We start from the raw sequence: 18,793 nt of genomic DNA on the forward strand, positions 1-18,793 counted from the left end.
CACATCAAGTTGGGTCAGAACCAAGTTCTTCTCCTCACATCAAGGTTGGGCGAGGCATCCCAGCATGGGGATTCGGTTCCCAAAAGACAGCTCAAGCACCAGGTCCTGATCCCACTGCTAGGAGCCCCCACAAACGGACTAAGCTACACAACTGTCACCCACATGTGGAGGGCCCATGCACAGCTTTGGCTCTGTTTTTATTTCTTACAACTCACCTCTCATATCAATTCATTGCAGCTATGAACTAGCCTGCTAGCCTCCAGGCCTGCAATGCTCCTACTAAACAGTCCAGCCTGGAAGGAGTCTTGAATGCTGGATATGGTCCAGAGTCGGTGAGCTCCCACAAGCTCAGGTCAGCTGTCTCTGTGTAACCCATACTTTTTAATCTCGTTCTTTTATTTGGCTCAGTTACCTTTACACCGTACCCCCCATCTTGTTTCCTCTCTGTCTTGCTAGTGACTCTGACTTTCTTCATCCCAGTGCTCTCTCTGTCCAGAAATTCTGTCTATGCCTCCTGCCTAGCTATTGGCCCTGTGCTCTTTATTAAACCAGTCACAGTGACACATCTTCACACAGTGTAAGGGAATATTCCACAACAAAATACTATTGAGTTTTTGAGCCATTTGCAAGTATCAAAGCCATCCCTAACTCATGGGCCATATAAAAGTACATGGCAAGAGAATCATTTGCCAGTTTTCTCTTTCAGGTGAGAAGTGAGCCTTATAACACGGTCGCAGAGGTAGTGTTCCCTTCTCTTTATTTCAAAATTTTTAGGCTTGCAGCAATCCTATTAAGTGGGTATCATTTGCATATGGGGGCACCAAGTTGGGAAGGTTTGGCTACTTGGGATTAGTGAGTCGATCAAGTTGAGGTTCAACCCTACATCTGGGGGACTCACTGCCAAAGGCAAAGATGCTTCTTCCAAACTGACGTGAGTGTAGTGAATTCTACGTTGGTCCGGCAGTCTGGACTACAGAGTGAGACTCTGTCATTAAAAAAATAAAATAATAAAGGATGGTATCGGGTTCATTGTACAAGCCACCATATAAATACTAAGAAACACACATTTAAGCAGAAAGGAAATTCAGGTAGGAAGAAGGGAGCCAGGTGCCATTTTAACACGAGTCTTCTTGGTCTGTCCATGCGTTTACTATTTGTGAAACAGAAGCATAGGACTGCTGCCCTGCTTGGGTTCCCCAGAGGAACCGAGGTGTGGAATGAGCCCTGCAGTCGATGAGGAGGGCCTGGCACAACCCTGTGTCCCAGAGCCACAGAAGGAATTAACAAGTGCTCTGCTTCATTTTTCCAGGCGCCGCACTGTGGCCTGACCTCCTGGAAGATCCCTTAGATGACTTGTGCAAGCAGCCTTCCAAAATCAATAGACTGCAAAAATCTATCTGGCTTGTGAAATCTTCCTTGGTTCCCTTCACATCCATCAATCACCCGCCCCCAATCCCCACCCAGCATTCAAGACTCCCTCCAGGCTGGACTGTTTAGTAGGAGCATTGCAGGCCTGGAGGCTGGCAGGTTAGTTCATAGCTGCAATGAATTGATATGAGAGGTGAGTTGTAAAAAAACAAAAACAGAGCCAAAGCAGCTATCTGGAACTCCTTCTAGGCCTGTTGTGTTTATAGCAGTGTGAGCCATCCATGGAGAGCTAGCTGCTTCCTCTACTTTGTTGTGGCCACTGAGGGTTGCACTAGTTACTGTGTGGGTCTTGCTCCACAATGTCAACAGACGTCATTATAGAGCAAATGCTATGTGCTGGCCATGGTTCTCCTAACCTCAGAATCACTTAGTACCAGCCCTGAAAACATTGTCCCTGCTTTACAAGTGGCAGTACTGAGGCTCAGAGGGGTGTAATGGATTTGCCCAAATCAATCATTGCCCCAGGGCGTAGGTAGGATCCAGTCCTATGCCATCTTCCTCTGCAGTGTGGATGAGTTCCTATTCCAGAGCGCTCCGCTGGAACCAGGGTGCTAGGTCAGAGGCTTTCATTTGTCACATCCCTGACATCAGGCCTTATGCCCAGGCTCTCCCTGATGCCCTTACCCTTCAGGGAAGCTGGCAGTGTCTCTGTCTCTGTGGCTTCTGGAGGCAGGTGGCATCTCCATTCCCATCTAAAGAGGAGGGTGAGGGTTGAGTATCTGCAGCTGCCCCACTCCCATCCCTGCCCCTATGGTCAGGGTGTAAGAAGTTCTGAATCTGTGATGTGGTTTGAACAAGAGATAAGCCCCAGGAGCTTGGGTATGTGAACACTTGCACCCCCCACCTGTTGGTGATGTTGTTTGGGGAGGGCTAGGAAGTGCAGCAGAGCCAGAAGCATGCCACTGGGGGTGGGCTTTGAGCTATTATATAGCCTCACCCTTTTCCAGTACTCTCTCTGTGCTTTGTGCTGCTTTGGAAGAGGTGAGCTCTCAGCTGCCTTCTCCTGTTGCCATGACTGTCATTTTGGCTCTGTTTCCCTTTACAATGGACTCTTCTTATCTCTTTGGAATCAAAAACCAAATTAAACTCTTTCTTACTTGAGTTTTCCTTGTCATGGTGCTTTATCACAGCAACAGAAAAGTAACTTACTACAATGATGAGTCCTCTTCTCTGCCAGCCTGTCACTCAAGGCAAGTCCAGGTCCTCAGGCTATAGCCCCCATGACATTCTTCTCTTGAATCCAGGGAAGCAGCTCCTCCTCTATGCTGGGTCTGTGCACACAGCCAGCTCTGGCAGGCAATTGAAAACACTCATGCTAAGAACGAAAAGCACGCTGTAGTGTTTATGGAAAACGAGATGCACTTGTGATTAAAGACTGCCATGCAGGGAGAACCAATGGAATGCGTGCGGAGTGGTGAGAAGAGAAGCCGGCACCGAAGTCTGGGGACCTGGGGACCCACAAACACTCACCTCCCTATCTGGAAGGTGCATGAAGTGGTATGGCTTTCACAGGACACCTCTCTTTGGTTTTGTCTGTGACTTGAAGGTTAGTGAAGAAGCAATAACCAAACTGAACTCTGGCTTTGTGTTTGGATCCAGAATGTCCTTAGCAGAATTTCAGGTCTTACTAATAAATTGGAGGAGTGCTAGGAATGGGGCCCATGGCCTCATTCATGTCAAACTCTTCCACAGATGCTTTTAAATGTCACATTTCAAAATAACTACCATTTAAAAATTAACCACCGAAGTCGGGAGCTACTAAATAAAAGATTTCAGAAACCAATAGGTACTGCTGTTGGTAGTCCCAGGGACACATGGAGAGACAGTGAGTGGTGTCTAGGATGAATGCAGGCTAGTCCTGGAGTGGGCAGCTGGGCCAGGAGTGCATAATATATGATAGTTTGTCTAGGTCATCAACCTGACAAGGTCTAAAGTCAACTAGGAGGCAAGCGTCTGGCATGTCTGTGAGAGGTTACCTAGTCTGAGGTAAGGAAACTCAACCTGAAGCCGAGCAATATTATCCCATGGGCTGGATTCCTGAGCTGAATAAAATAGAAAAAGCACGGGGGGGGGGGGGGGGGAGCGGCTCCGTTTGTCTCTCCACTTCCTGATCGAAGGCATGATGTGAGCTGCCTCTTGCTCCCCCTACCATGACAAACTGTGCCCCAGAACTGTGAGCTAAAATACCCACCCCCCTTCCTAAAGTTTCCTATGTCAGGTATTTGTCATAGTGACAATAAAATGTCACCAATACACACGTCCACTGAAGAGCATCCGCTATTTGGCCCCAGAAGGACCAGTACCACCTGGAAGAAGAAAGAGTGCCAGACAGGTGGCCTGCAGGGTAGGTGTGAAACACAGGAGGCCAACATGGAGGAGAAGGGCGTGTGCTGGAGTTGAAGGGTGGGCTGACGTGACGGGGCTGAGGCAGACAGAAGGGAGAATGAGTCACTGGTTACTCAGATGGAGCTCAGACGACAGACAGGCTTGCCTTAGGGAGCAGAGCAGGCAGAGGTCTGGGTTGGGCAGGGCCTTGGGACTTAGTGTCAGGCAACAGAAGTCGGGCTCTTGATCCTGTGCCCTCAGGAACAGAGTTCCTTCTTGACCTGTCCATCACTTCACAGGCACCAGCTACCCATCATGTTATTCAGGCCACCCTGATCCGTCGTTAGTCTGTCTCCTCCTGCTCACCCCCATCAGGCTAGCAGGTTCTGTCTGCTCCATTTTCAAACGTTCCCAACCAACTACCTTTCCCTGTCCAGCATTCCCCTGTCCTGCGTTCATCCTGGTTGAAGACTCTGTTGCTTCTTCTCTGGAGCGGCCCCCTCAGCTGTCCCAGCTTCTACAAGTCCCTGGAAGCCAACACAGCTTTTGAACTCAAACCTAGACTGTTCAGTTTCCTAAAATGTTCTAGTAGCTTCCCTCCGTGCGAGTGGTGAAACCCAGCTCATGCTCTGGATTTGCATTCCACAGGCCGGTACTTCAGTTTCTATGTCCCACGTCCCCTCTAAGCACAGCAACTGCTCAGCCCAGTCTTGACTCCAGGACTTTGCTGTGTCATCGTCTCTCCTGGGAACACAACTCCCCAACTCTCTGTTTAGTTCACTCCTTATCATTTGGGTCTCTGTCCTGTCTCTCAGGGCTTTCCCCACTCATGAAAGCAGTCCCTCCCCCAGACACTCCTATCAGCCTGGATTACTGTATCTTCTTCATGGCAGCCAGCTGTCATAGTATTATTGATTCATTTATGCATGTGTTTATTCTGAGTCACCCACCAGGGCTCAGCTCTTAAAAGTAAAGGCCTGATCTGATTCCTGGTTGAAAGTCAGATCCTAGGAAAGAGTTGAGGTTGGGAATCCACTGGACGTCAGGTGAAGTTCCTGGACTCCTTCTCAGAATATTGCTTTTAAATGCCTAAAATATAACACCAAGGATTGGGAAGGAAACAAAGCAAAGGTAAACATATCAGAAATGGTTACTAAAATATCAAAATATGTGATATGTACATATGCATTTATGTTACTACATAAAGCAAGTTTTGAATAACTGTGTTAATATTAGTGTAGGGAGGAAAGTTCGGGATATTTTATACCCTCTACAATTACAAAGTGATATGAATGTCCTGTGACTTCTATTAGTGAGAAGTCATGAGTCCCACTGGTACTACTGTGCTCTGGTGTCAGTGATGGTTAGCTTTGTCAAGTTGACATTGACTCATGTGGGAAGAGGAGCTCAGAGAAGGATTGTCTAAGTTAAGTTGCCCTGTGTGTATGTCCATGATGAACTATCTTTACTATCTTAACGGATGTGGCAAGACCCAGACTAGACAGGGCAATGCCAGTCTCCGAGGAGAAAGTGGCCTGAGCACTAGTGTGTGTACATTCACTCCCTCTCTGCCCTTGGCTGTGGATGTGACTTGTTGCTGCAAGTCCCTGCCTCTCGACTTCCCAACAATGATGGCCTCTAACCTGGAGCTGTGAGTCAAATACCCGCCCCCTCATGTGGCTTCTGTCAGGGTGTTTTATTACAGTAACACAAATAGAACTGAGACAGAGTCTGTGTTCATGGTGGGAGTGTAGATTAGTAAAATTAAACATATGATTTGTCTCCATCCAGCTTTACAGATTCCTTAAGTTCACTGACCCTGGCTTGAGAAACTATTGCAAATGGTCTTTTGTTATAATTTGGATAAGTGAATGAGAGGATGAAGGCTTGGAGTAGACTAGCTGTGAAATCTAAGTTTAGTTGAGACTTAGGTGAGTTTAGAGTCAGACTCTGTGCTGGGTGCAGAAGATGGAACATTCTTGTCCTTGAGGAGTTCCCAGTCTTGTTTGACCAATACAATCACAGATACAAGGCAATCCCAACACAATAAAATGAGTTTGATAGCCTGTGGTCCAGTGCTTAGCCCACTGCATGGGAATTCTTTGGAGCTGAATGCTAGAGAAGGCATATCTATTCTGATGAAGCAGGGTTAGAAGCATGTTCTAGATCTTGGGAACAGTGTGGGCAGGACTTAAGAGTTTGGAAGAGTCTTAAAATCTAGGAAGGGACCAAAATACAGCATGACAAGTAGGAAGGGATTCCTTTGTTTCTTCTGCGCATGTTTACTGAGCACCTACTAAGGATCCTATTCTAGGGATGAGTGGTTCTGTACCATATGAAACAGCAGATCTCTGCCCCTATTAAGCCCACATTTCAGTCAAGGATGTAAGACAGCAAACAAGTAAGCATGCATTATTGGTGTATTACGGTAAGGTCTGTGAAAAATAACATACTGGCTAGGGGAGATGCTTCAGCAGGTGAGCGCTTACCTTACAAGTGTGAGGACCTGAGCTCTAGCCCTAGAATCTTCACAGGAGCCAGGCGTGGTGTACACTCGTAAGCCCATAATGATGTAATAGGAGGTGGGGACAGGCAGATTCTTGAAGCTCACTGGCCAGTTAGTCTAGCCTACCTGACAAAGTTCTAGGCCAATGGCAGACCTGTCTCAAACAAGATATGGGAACTGTCTTGAGGAATGACATCTGAAATTTTTTTCACCCTCCACACATGTGTGCACATGCACACACATGAGCCTGCACATATACATGCATATACACAAAAAAAAGAAAAGAAAAAGTCTAGGTAAGGTTAGGGTGGACATGAGGGCTATAGTGTGGGAAACCCTGTAGAACATGCTAATAAGAGTAGGGAAGGACAGTGGCTTCTGTCGATGCTGTTGGGGACAGTTAGGACTGAATTATATCCCTCCAAATCTGTATACTTGAGCCCCAGTCCCAAATAGGCCTGTGCTTGTAAACTTCAATTTTTGGAAGGGTCATTAAAGTTAGATGAGGGTTCTGTCTTCATCCAACAGGACTGGTGCCTTGACAAGAAGAAGAGACACGATGTGAGGCAGGCTGTCAGTGCCAGGCCACAGGAGGACACCCTCAGCCTGAGAATGGTCACTGGCAAGTCAAGGAGAGACTGAGCCTGCTGAATATCTTGGTCTCAGACTTCCAGCCTCAGAACAGAGACAGTAAGTGTCTGCTGCTGAAACCATGTCCTGTGGGGTTTTGCTGTGGCGATTCCAGTTGACTGGATGTGCAATGGTGGAGAGGCCCAGATGGGCAGCTGGGAGAAATGAAGCATGGCGGGAGAGAGAGAGTTCATAGCAGTCACCAGGGGTGACAGATGCCAGCTCAGAGGTGATATCCACATCAAGCAGGGCTCCATGGAGACCAGGAGTGTATTGATGTATTGGCAGCCTGGGGTCCCAGGTAGATATGGCTAGGGTAAGTTGCTGCCAGTTAAGAGGATGTGGACACCTTGCAAGTAGGATCATGGTCACCAGACTCAGAGTCCAGGACACTGGGTTTTCTCCCACCCCTTCATTTCCATGCCAACTAGGAAGTGGGGTGGGTGGGGGGGGTCATTGTCCTACAACTTCCTTTCTCTGGGGGCTGGGCTCTTTGGGGCCCATTGTTCCCCACACAAAGGGGCAGTGATAAGCTGGCTGTTTGTGGCTTCTGGTGCCAGCAGGAGAAGCTGCCTCCCAGTTTTTCACTCCACCCCGAGGCACCAGATGCTGCCAGGCCTCTGGACACAACAGGGCCTACAGAGGAAGGATTGAGATTGTACCTGAGCCACAAAAGCAGTATTGATGGGTTGTGGGCAGGCTTGGGAGGCTGAGGACAATGCCAGGATAGCCCTGGGCTGGCACAGGCTGTCTGGACTGTTTAACAGTATGGCTGTGCTCAGTGTTCAGACCCAGCTTCCTTTGCTCCCCAATTCTTCCTCTCTGCCCCTTCCTTTATGTCCTTGAAGTCTGTTCAGCAGCTACCTACCAGTCACCGTCTCTAGCCCTCCTGCTGCCTGCCTGCCTCCTCCCTGGGTCGGTTGCCACCCTGGTCCATGATGCCGCTGTTTAGATGAGCCCTCGCCTGCCTTCCCTACACACTTGTCTGGAGTCCTAGGGCCCACAGGAGCCTGTGAGAATGACTGGTTCTTGGCTGCAGGAGCTGTTGACTGAACACAGCTCTGGGTGATCTGATCTCTCTTGAATCCAGGCAGCCCCTGGGATTGACTTTACCTGGACCCTGGAAATGAGGGTGTGGAAACAGGCTTCCGATGCTGTCATCTCCATGTACTCACTGGTAGAGTACCCGGGCTTTCCTCAGGACCTAGATATTCTGCCTCCTTGAGCCCAACTGGCTTAGAATGGGTGTTTTTCTGTTCTGTTTCCAGGCCTCCTGTTCTGTGGCTGCACCTCTCTTCTTCCTTGGGCTGACCAGCAATCTGGCACTTGGTTTTTCATTGAGGCTGTGGAATCTAGCATTTTAAATGACAGCCCAAGGGGATAGTGCCGTTCTCTAGAGCAGTGTTTTGGCTAGCTGGGAAGGTGGCCTGGGACATCTGACCCCCTCTTGGCTCAGATGTGTCAATGCTACTTCACATCATAAATGCTCCCAGCTGCCCACTGTGGGGCTCTGTCTCATTTCATCGTCATGGAATGACCTACTGTTCAGTATTTGCCAAATGGAGGTGGATCGCGCACTCCCTGAGGGCCGGCATTTGCCCACGCCGTCCCGTTTATGCATGGCTTGTGAGAGAGCTTGGCACAGAAGCAGCCCCACTGCTGCCTCCTAAACACATGACTGCTTCAGAATCCCTGAGCCTGGCTTGTCACTTCCCCTCAGAAAGCTGAGAGCTGGCTTCTTGGGCTTCTCTACAGTGTTGGGCTCTGCCTCTTGTAGGTTTTCTTTATAACAGTTAGGATGACTTCTCCTGTGCTCTCTCTGACGAAACTACTGTCAGAGGTAATTACAGATGACACTGGGACGTTTTCCACAGCTCTGTCCCATTCGTTCCTTATAGCCTGTTGCCAGGGACTTGGGGCTCATTACTATTACCCCTCCTGCTTCCGATAGAGGCCGAGGATGCCTAATATTTTGCTCAAGGACACACAAGCTGAGGATGAGTCTAGATCCCAACTGGGGATGCTCTCCCCAGCTGGCCTGCCTGCCTGCTTGCCCCCTCCCCTCTTCTTTTCTTTAGGCCTATAGTGGGGTAGAGTGCAGTCCTGGCTTACTATTGAGCCTTGAGAGTCTTCTGAGCAAACGTAAGGACATCTTTCTGCCCAAGGGGACAAATGTCCTCGTCTAAATCTGGGGACTCTGAGGAACCCACCCTAGCTTTTTAGAATTTGAGGTTAAAATGAATAAAATTGACCACCTAGGTGCCCAGGGTGTAGCTCAGTCAGTGGAGTGCTTGCCTGGCAGGTACAAAGCCCTGGGTCCTAGCTCCAGCATCACATAAACCAGGCATGATGGTGCTACCTCTAATCCCAGTTCTTAGGGGGAAGAGGAGGGAGGAACAGGAACTCAAGGTCATTCTTGGCTATACAGTGAGTTCAAAGTCAGGTTGGGTTATGTGAGTTCCTGCCCAAAAAACAAAAGAGTGAAAAATTTTCATGTTCAATTGTATCTCAGTGGCATTTGGCACACTCACTGTGGCATGCCTTGTCACAACCATAGGGAATTCTGAACTGTTTTCCTCATCTCTAAAGAACTACTCCTCCACCCTGACATTATTAGTTACCCTCACTCCCATCTTCTCTCAGCCCGGGGGAGGGGTGCAGCCATTGCTGTCACCATCAACTTTCAGCGTCTGTGAAATGGACTGTTCTCAGCATCTTGTTCACAGAGGGCTATGCGGTATGTGGCCCTTGCGTCTGGTTTCTCCCATTCAGCAGAGCATTTCAAGTGCATGGTGTAGTTGTCACCACGCTTCATTCCACTCTGTGGACGACAGCATTCCTTTGTGTGAATTGACCCCACCATTAGTTTGTCCAAGCTAGTGACACTTCAAAAATGTTCTGAGGAAAGTTTTTTCTTCCTTGGGATGTCATACTCTTCAAAGTTACTCTGAGAAGTAGCCCTGTGTCTCAGCCCAGGTGGACTCCCTTCTGCCTAAAGGAGGTCATGATATGGCCATGGCCTTGAAGACACTGAGGCGCCCCCAAGAAGGCACAGAGAAGGCCAGAAGAAAAGACAAGCCAGGCTCTGTGGTGTACACCTGCCACTCAGGAGGTGGAGGCGGGAGGACTGTGGGATCAAGGCCAGTAAATAAATAAATAAATAAAATGTGAAGAAAGGGTCTGGGAGATGGTTGAACCAAGAAAGCACCTGCACAAGTGTGGGCATCTGAGTTCAGATCCTCATCCTCCATGCTCATGTTAGCATGGCAGAGTGTCTGTAATCTGTACCAAGGAGATAGAGACAGCCAGATCCCCAGAGTTTGCTGGCCAAGCCAGTCTAACCAAACTGTCAAACTTAAGATTCAGTGAGAGACCCAGTCTCAGAAATAAAGATGGACAGTAGTAGAGGAAGATCACTGACATTGACCTCTGACCATCATGAATGTGCACACCCATGTATAAATGCACATACCTACATAAACACAACGGGGGTTGGCACTAACCCTGGCTCCAGGGTCACTGGCAACATGGGGGTAAAGCCCTCTGAGCCTCTCTCAGGACAGGAAATTTGGTAAGATGCCAGGCCCTGTTACTCAGTCCTTACCTTTCCCTTCCCTGTCCTAAGAGTGTTAGCATGAATTTTCTGGCCTGTTTGCATGGTTCCACCACCACCTTAGCCCCCAAATAAACACACAGAGACTTATACTAGTTATAATACTGTTGGCCGATGACTAGGGTTTCTTATTGACTAGCTCTGTCTTAGTTATTAACCCATTTCTATCGATCTATGTATTGCCACGAGGCTGTGGGTTAACCAGTAATGCAGAGCATGGTGTTACTCCTCTGGCATCATTGCGACTCTGGCGGGCTCCCTGTCCTACCTCTCCCAGAATTCTCCTCGTCTCCTAGTCCCACTTATCTTCCTGCCTTATTAGCCAACAGTGTTTTATTCATCAACCAATAAGAGAAGCACATACACAAGAACCTCCCTCATCATGAGTGCCCCCTAAGACCCAGTCAATTTATATCCAAGGTTGAGCTTCTTCAGTGTGTAGTTCTTCCATGCTCACAAGAGCCCTCCTTGAGACACAGATCACTAAACCCTAGCACACAACACACCTATGCAGGGAGTGGGGGGTTCCTGGGACAACCCTGTGAGGTAACTGTCTGATGGAACTAGGACCGTGCAGCTTACCTTGCAGCACAGCAGCATAGCAACAGCAAGTGCAGTCAAGTGGGCAATGTGTGAGGAGACGGGAGACTTGCATTTTCCACAGCTAGTCTGGGAGCCTGTGAGGGTTTTTCATGAGAGGCAAGGTGACTGGAGGTTAAGAGAAGCAGGTGCTGTAGGCAGAGCCTAAAAGCTTGACCTAAGAACCAGAGCAGGGGCTGGCTCAGACTTCCCTTTTGCTTCAGCTACAAAGGTCCTGGTAAGTGTTTAGGAAACATAGCTTTAATTCTGTGACATCATCCAGTGTTGGAAACTCATGCCTACAACCCCAGAACTCAAGAGACTGAAGCAGGAGGATGTCTACAAGTTTGATGCTAGCATGGGCTACAGAGCGAGATTCCCCCCCACCCACACACCAAATCCTTATACCGCTAATAGCACAAATTAATATTATAATTTAGCAGTTTTAAAAAGCTGTACAAAAGCTATGTGTATGTGTGTTTGCTTTTGTCATGGGATATTTCTAGTTTCTCAGTGGGGAGTGGAAGAGGAGCAAGGTCTTGTCTTAATGAGACCTGAGCATCACTACATGGCGGCTGTGACTACCTGGATATGAATTACAGTGCTTCCAGATGCACTCGGTGTCATGGAGGACAGATGGGACCCTGCATGCCAGGCTATGGCTCATATTTAGCCAAGTTGGAGTCAGACATGGCTATTCTCAAGCTTGCTCTCCCTGCATCCTTCTCTTAGTGACTTTGAGAACAGATTCAGTTTCTCCATACTAAAGATGCTTATAAAATTACTTTAAAATGACAATTATTTTATTTGTGCATGTGTGTATACATATGTGCCACAGTATGTGTGGTGTGTGTGTGTGTGTGTGTGTGTAGGTCAGAGGACAACTTATGGGAGTTGGTTCTTTCCTTCCACTGTGTGGGACCTGAGGGTTTAACAGAGGTTGTCATATAGCCTTTTAGGTGTGGAGTTCAAAAGACAACTTGGAGGAGTTGGTTCTCCAATTCTACAGTGTAGATCCTGGGTATCAAACTCAGGTCCTCAGTCTTAGCAGCAAGCACCTTTACCCACTGAGCCATCTAGTTTGGCCCCAGGTTTTCCTTAACTGCTAACGTGGCCAGTGTTGATAGTCACATGGTATCATTCGACTGATGCAAAGAACTTACCAGCAGCTTCCAGGTTCTCCAACCCCTGAAACATGCTCGCAGGTCAACTGGCCATTATGGCAGAATGCAGATGCTGATTCAGTGGTCTGTGCTGGGTCACTGTGGTAGTTTGCATGAAAAAGGCCCCCATAGGCTCATAGGGAGTGGTATTATTTGAAAGGATTAGGACATGTGGCCTTGTTGGAGGAGGTGTATCACTGAGGTTTCAGAAGCTCAAGCCTGGCCTAGTGGCCTACTCTCTCTCCCTGCTGCCTGGTGATCTAGATGTAGGACTCTTGGCTTCTTCTCCAGCACCATGTCTGCCTGATGCCACCATGCTTCCTGCCATGACTATATCAAGCTAAACCTCTGAACCTGTAAGCAAGCCCCACCCCTGCCTGCTCAATTAAATGTTTTCTGCTATAAGAGATGGACTCTTCAGCAATAGAAACTCTAAGACAGGCACCCAGGTGAGCCCAAAGCTACTAGACTCTGTCCATCCTGAGCTACACCAGACCCTACACTCATCATCCTTGTGCCTAGGCCGTGTGCTTGCTGACTCAGCCTTCATGGGCCTTGTAGATAATCCATAACAGGGCTGCTTCTCAGTCCTGCTTCTCCAGGGTACCAAGGCAGGGCTCCTTCATGACTATAGGTATCCTGGCCCCTGTGACTAGTTTGGCTAAAAGGAGGTGAACCATGGTCAGAGGCCCACAGCAAAAGGAGCACCTGTGACTAACAAACACGTTCTTCTGAGCTTGTGGATGCCACTCTTACCACACGGCACAGCCCAGGATGTTGGAGGCTCCACTCATGTGCATGGGGACTGTCCTGTGGTGTTTGTGTGGGAAGTATGAGAACTGTGGGCCTCTCCCTGGCTGCAGGCTCTGTTCTCAGTCATATGTAAACAGTTAGTATGGCTTTGGGTGTCATATTACTGCCACATGGGCTGTACAGTGATGCAGGGGACAGGAAGGGGGGATTAACTCCCCTCCTGGGGCTGCCTTGGCCAGTATCTGAGTCAGCATCCCAGGAGGAGCTCAGTGTGCATGGGGCAGTGGGCTCTCTATAGAGAGTGTGAGTGCACTCAGGCATCTGGAATATTCTAAAATCAGAAGGGAACATACACCCTAATCCCAAGAGAATGTGGGGAATGAGTAGGCGGCTTTAGACTGGTCGGCAGAGCCTGAAGCCCGCTCTATCTGTCTGAGTTTGGCATGGTCCACAGTGTCTCAGCTTGAGGGGCTTCAGTGTTTTCCTGGTAGTTTATGGGGTACCATTTCCTCTAAGAGTGGGGTAGAGCAGCAGAAGGCCTTAGATGGTGTTCTGTCCCTTTCCTTCAAGGTGAGGGGGGCAGGAGTTAATGTGTGTCCCTGTTTGAATTGCAAGAGTTTAGACACACCGTGTGTGGGGGGTGGCAATGAGGTAGGGGTGGCTGAGTGAGAGACCTTAAAGCCTGTGTGTGGGGGGGGGCGACATGGTGAGGAGCTCAAGTAATCAGTTTGAAGCATCTTTTAAAGTTGGTTCAAATCCAGGGCTGAGGATCCAGACAGGAGTGGCCTCAGGATGGGGCAGGGGACGCTTTGGTACCTAGGGTCTAAGGTCAGGAGGTCAGCTCAGCAGGGGTGTCAAGGCCTGAAAGGAGCAGCTGCTTGGCTCTACAGGTGCCTGGTGATGCTGAGAAAGAGGGGTCCAAGTGAAGGTGGGGGAAACAAGTGAGGGGCTTCTTCTGAGAGCAAAGGGGTGTGGGAGGGGCAGAGGGGTGGCAGCTGACATCCCCGGAAGGAGCAGGCTAACTCAAGGACTTCTCCGAGCTTTGTGTGTGCATTCATGAAGAGATCAAGCATGGATGGTACTATGCCTGATATACAGGTGTAAGGATTGAGACTCATTGGCGGATGTTACTGAAAGGGATGGTGTAGCCACCCAGAAGTGGAACCCATCTATAAGGAAACTGTATTTGCCAAGACCTCTGGGTGACTCTGAGCCACACTGTGCAGGGGTTGTGTGGTGGTGGCCATTTTCCAGAGATGACCATTTTGGGTATTTGGAGAGAGCTAACCTCTGTCTGTTGCTCTATCTAGCCTGAGCTAGGCACTCTCTGAACTAGTTTATGAATACCGACTGGATGGCAAGTGTTTACTGTGTGTTTACTATGTGCTGGAGTGTTGCTGAGTGTGATTTATGTGAGTTTCTGAAGCCTATTCACTTCATTTATAAATGGGGATAACGAGTCTAGAGATGTTCAGTAACCCAATGTTGGAGTCATGTTGTGATTTCAGACAGTTATTTTAAAGGGTGTGTGTGTGTGTGTGTGAAGATGGCTCAGTGGGTAAAGGCATTTGTCATTCAAGCCTGACTACCTGAGTTTTATCCCACGTGGTAGAAGGAGAGAACAGACTTTTCCACAATGTGGGTTTCTGACCTCTGCATGTGCATTCACCACCCCCCCCACACACACACTAAACAAACCAATAAACACGGGACTGGAGAGAGGAGTCAGTGGTTAGCAGCATCCATTGGTCTTCCAGGTGCTCAGAGTCCCCAGCACCCACATGGAGCAGCTCACAACTGTATCTAACACCAGCTCCAGGGTCTAACACCTTCTGGCCTCTGTGCATACCGTTACACACACTGCATACTGCATACTCTCAAGTAGAAACAAACATACACCCAAATAAAAATTAAACATTTAAAAATAAATGAAAAGGTAAAGCAAACCTATTAAGAAAAACTATAAACCTATACAAAAATAAAATTGCATAACAAACCTGTACACACATGTATCACCTGCTTTGGATGACTACAAGAAAACTATTGGATTCTTTAATTTAAGTACCACATCTCATCTGTAAACACTTCAGCAAGCCTATGTAAGACATAAGGACCCTTGCTTTTTTAATGTGACACAATACAATTATTGCCTTCCCCAAAGTCAGTCCTTCATATCCTTTGATGAATGGTGTATGTCCAGTTTTCAGGTTGCATCAGAAATGTTCTTTTATAGTCAGTGTGTAAATCAGGGAACAATCTGCAGCCTCTGAATTTAGCTGGTGACTTTTAGTCTTCTAGAATAATCTTGGTTTCTTTTTCTGGGCCAAATATTTGTAAAAAATTTTTTCACTTTCTGAAATATTTGGTTTTCATATTTGTGATGTCATTTCACATGTTTCTCAGCTCCTTGTGTTTCCTGTATGTGTTTATGTATGTTGGCATATATACATACATTTCTGTTTTATTATTTTTCAAAATAAAGTTTTACTATGAAGCTGGAGAGGTGGCTCAGTGGTTAATCTCATTTACTGCTCTTATAGAGGACCTGGGTTTAGTTCCCAGCACCCATGTGGGACAACTCATAACTGTCTGTAACCCCAGCCTCAGGGGATCCAATGCCTCTGACACCAAGGGCACCTGCACTCACATACCAACACTCACACAGAGATACACATGCATCCACAAAATTAAAAATAATAAAATAAATATTTAAAAACCAAACCACAGGAATTTATAGATATTCACATTTGAGGCAGAATAATTATTTATAGCTAGAAAAAAGGGAGCTTGGTTATTTTTTAACATGATTATTTTAGTTAATTGGAAAATTACACCTTCTCATTTATTGATTTTGTAGTTGTTTTACTACTTATCATGCTAAACAATTTCCAGCTATTTAATTTGTTTATTATTATTGTGTGTAGTGTGTGTGTGTGTGTGTGTGTGTGTGTGTGTGTGTGTGTGTGTGTTGGGGGAATATATCAAGGTGTGAGTGTGTAGTTTAAAGGATGACTTTGTGGAATGGACTTGGTTCTCTCTTTTTATCTTTAGGGTTGCAGAGATCAAAACAGCCAGCACATTTACCTTCTGAGCCCTCTTGGTGACTCTGGTTTTCCATGTCTTTGTTTTTGGAAATATATTCATCTTTTTTTTTTGCAATGTTCTGTTACAAAATTTTCTGTTTCATCTGCATTTTCCACTTTTGCTATTTTTAGCATGTTTCTTCTTTACTGTGTTATTTTCAGTCTTAATGATGCATGCATTTTTATTATTAAAGTCATCTTTTCCCTTTGTTTAAAAAACACATGATTGTTTCAGAAAATGCAGATAATATAAGTAAATAGAAGAAGGGATGTGTGGGAGGGTGCACGCTTGTGTGTGGGAGTGAGTGTATATGCATGTGTTCGAATACAATTCCACCTATTCAGGAAAAAACTTCCATTAACACCTTAGAGTCCATATTCCAGATGCTTCTTTATGTCAATACCAGTTGGAATTTTTTTTTACAGAAAGTCGCCAAATTGCCCCGTTTTGCAATATGCTTTTCCTCACTTAATTTACTGTGAACATCTTTCCATGTCGTTAAACTTTTCAGAACTGTCATGTTTGTGTCCTGTTGTATTGTTTGGCTCTTTATTTTTAGTGACTTCATGGCTGGCTATTCTGCCGGTTTCCTGTCTTTCACTATTATAAGCCATAAGGAAGTCAATGTGCTTTAGAAAACAAATTTTTGTATGCATTCATTCTTCTTTCCCTAGGACAAATTCTGGACATCAACCTGCTGGGGCCAAAAACTAACCACATTTCCAAAACATTAAAAAAAATTCTTTCTCAGAGAAGTTGCCCGAACTTCAGTCCCACCGAGGTGCACGGGTGTGTTTGTCTTTGCCAGTGGCTAAAGTGAATCTCTCATGTTTTTAGACTTTCTCACAGGTAGAACACATCTGAAAGTTGCTCCACTGTGAAGCCATTTGATGTTAGAGACATTGATTATTCTTTATATATGCCAGAAAAGTTGATTTCTATCTCAACAGTAGCTGCTCTGTTTTCTTGTCATGTTTTAAAAGAGGACTTGTTTTCTTATTTTAGAATTCCCATTTATTTGGAAGACATCTTCATCTTTTATTGTATATTTCTGTAAGTTATTTACTTGGTCTGACATTTAGTTTGGACTATAATTTACACAGAACTTTGGTTATTTTCACTTACTTGTGTCCTAATTAGTTTTAACTACTAACTTGACACCGTCTAGGGTCACCTGAGATGGGAGTCTAAATTGAAGGTATTGTCAGATCAGGTTGACCCATGGGTGTGTCTGTGGGAGACTGTCTTGTTAATTGATGCAGGAGGGCTTAGCCTGCCATGGGAGGCACCATTCCCTAGTCAGGTGCTCCTGGCAAGTTTAAGAAAACTAGTTGAGCATTAAATAGAAAACAATGTTCTTCCGTGGTTTCTGCTTCAAGTTCTTGCTTGAGTCCCCGCCCTAATTTCCCTCAGTGATGGACTATGACCTGGAACTTGCTCTTAGCCAGAATCTCCCTCCCCCTCCACAACAACAGAAGCAAACTAGAACTGTGTGTGTGTGTGTGTGTGTCATGGTGCATGTATGGAGGTCAAAGGGCAATTTGTGAGAGTCAGTTCTCTCCTACCAGAGGGCCTGGGGCCCTCACATACTGAAGGTTTGGGTCACCTGGTGCCACTGCAGGTGGTTCTCATCACCAGGACAGCTGTGCCCAGTCATGATCCATTCTACTTATATAGGACACCTTTAACTCACCACAACTTGAGTGTGGATAGAAATCAGACAGCCGATGCCTGGCCTTTGGAGTCCCAGGGTTTGAGATCAGGCTAGCGGAATTGCCTCCTGGTGCCCACACAGGTCCTCCTGAGACAGGTGGCATTTCTGCAGACAGAATACAGTTCTGGTCTAGTGTCTTCTCTAGAAGCTCAGGGATGTGAGATGATGCTTTTCATCTGCAGGACCTGGGCATCCGCTGAGAGCCTGGGTCAAGTGCCTGAGCTGGGGCCTCGATGATGCCAGGGGAAACTAAGGAGCTTGACCAGCAGAAACAGCTGCATCTAGAAACCAGTGGGCATCAGAGTGCAGCTACTGCCGGACCATGAAGACAACTGGAAGCTCTGGGTTCTCTTTCCCCTTCACTTGCCCCCACCCCAGCTGCCAAAAGCCCCCCTCCCCCAGCCTTCTAGCACTTTTCTTATCAGTTGTCATTAAATTGGCCTTGGGTTACAGGTCTTGATCAGTGGGTGTCATCTCTCTTCTGGACCATGGACCTCTGAGGGTCACTCTCTCTTTATGAGCTCCTAGAACACCACTTCACCTCAGGGTTCCTAGTTCCACAGAGGGGGCCCTTTCAGAACTGTGTTCTGGCTACTGAATGATCAACCAGAGCTGTGTTTCCCCCGTGTCTCCTGTTTGTTATAAAAGTTACTGTCACTGTTATTCATCCCCATGGATCTGGTTTATTAATCAGACAGGGTATCTAATCTGGAAATTACAATGAATCAGACTCACTGAAGACAGGGTTCCCTTGTCAGACAACTTTAACCCCACCACCACCCACAAAATGTTGTCCTTTAATGATCAAAAACTGGGCCATTGTTTTCATTTTACATGAGCTCCTGCAGGGACAGCATGAGCTACCTCAAGCATTGGAGCCATATTCTATTTCACGAGAACATTGTGCATTGTCCAACAGAGAAGGCTGTTAAGAAATTCGACTTCCAGGTTCCTGGGGGGGTGGTAGGGGCTGTGAAAAGGAAGTGATGAGTTCACCA

The 18,793-nt window shown here is 47.0% G+C and overlaps 2 long non-coding RNA genes across 2 annotated transcripts in view; one reads left to right on the forward strand and one right to left on the reverse strand.

Annotated features, from left to right (window-relative positions):
• Window positions 1-4,672: 4,672 nt before the first annotated feature.
• On the reverse strand, window positions 4,673-18,171 carry LOC121142753. The gene is made up of 3 exons (XR_005879840.1): window positions 17,775-18,171; window positions 11,085-11,179; window positions 4,673-4,842 (listed from the first exon to the last, which is right to left on the reverse strand). It is a non-coding gene; the product is annotated as an uncharacterized LOC121142753 (long non-coding RNA).
• The window catches only part of LOC121142755, a 32,901-nt gene continuing 20,406 nt past the window's right edge, over window positions 6,299-18,793 (forward strand). The window contains exon 1 of the long non-coding RNA XR_005879842.1: window positions 6,299-6,949. This is a non-coding gene — a long non-coding RNA (uncharacterized LOC121142755). The remainder of the gene's footprint in view (window positions 6,950-18,793) is intronic.

Source organism: Mesocricetus auratus, unplaced genomic scaffold (genome assembly GCF_017639785.1).
Source record: "Mesocricetus auratus isolate SY011 unplaced genomic scaffold, BCM_Maur_2.0 Super-Scaffold_4256, whole genome shotgun sequence".
Classification (NCBI taxonomy): Eukaryota; Metazoa; Chordata; class Mammalia; order Rodentia; family Cricetidae; genus Mesocricetus; species Mesocricetus auratus.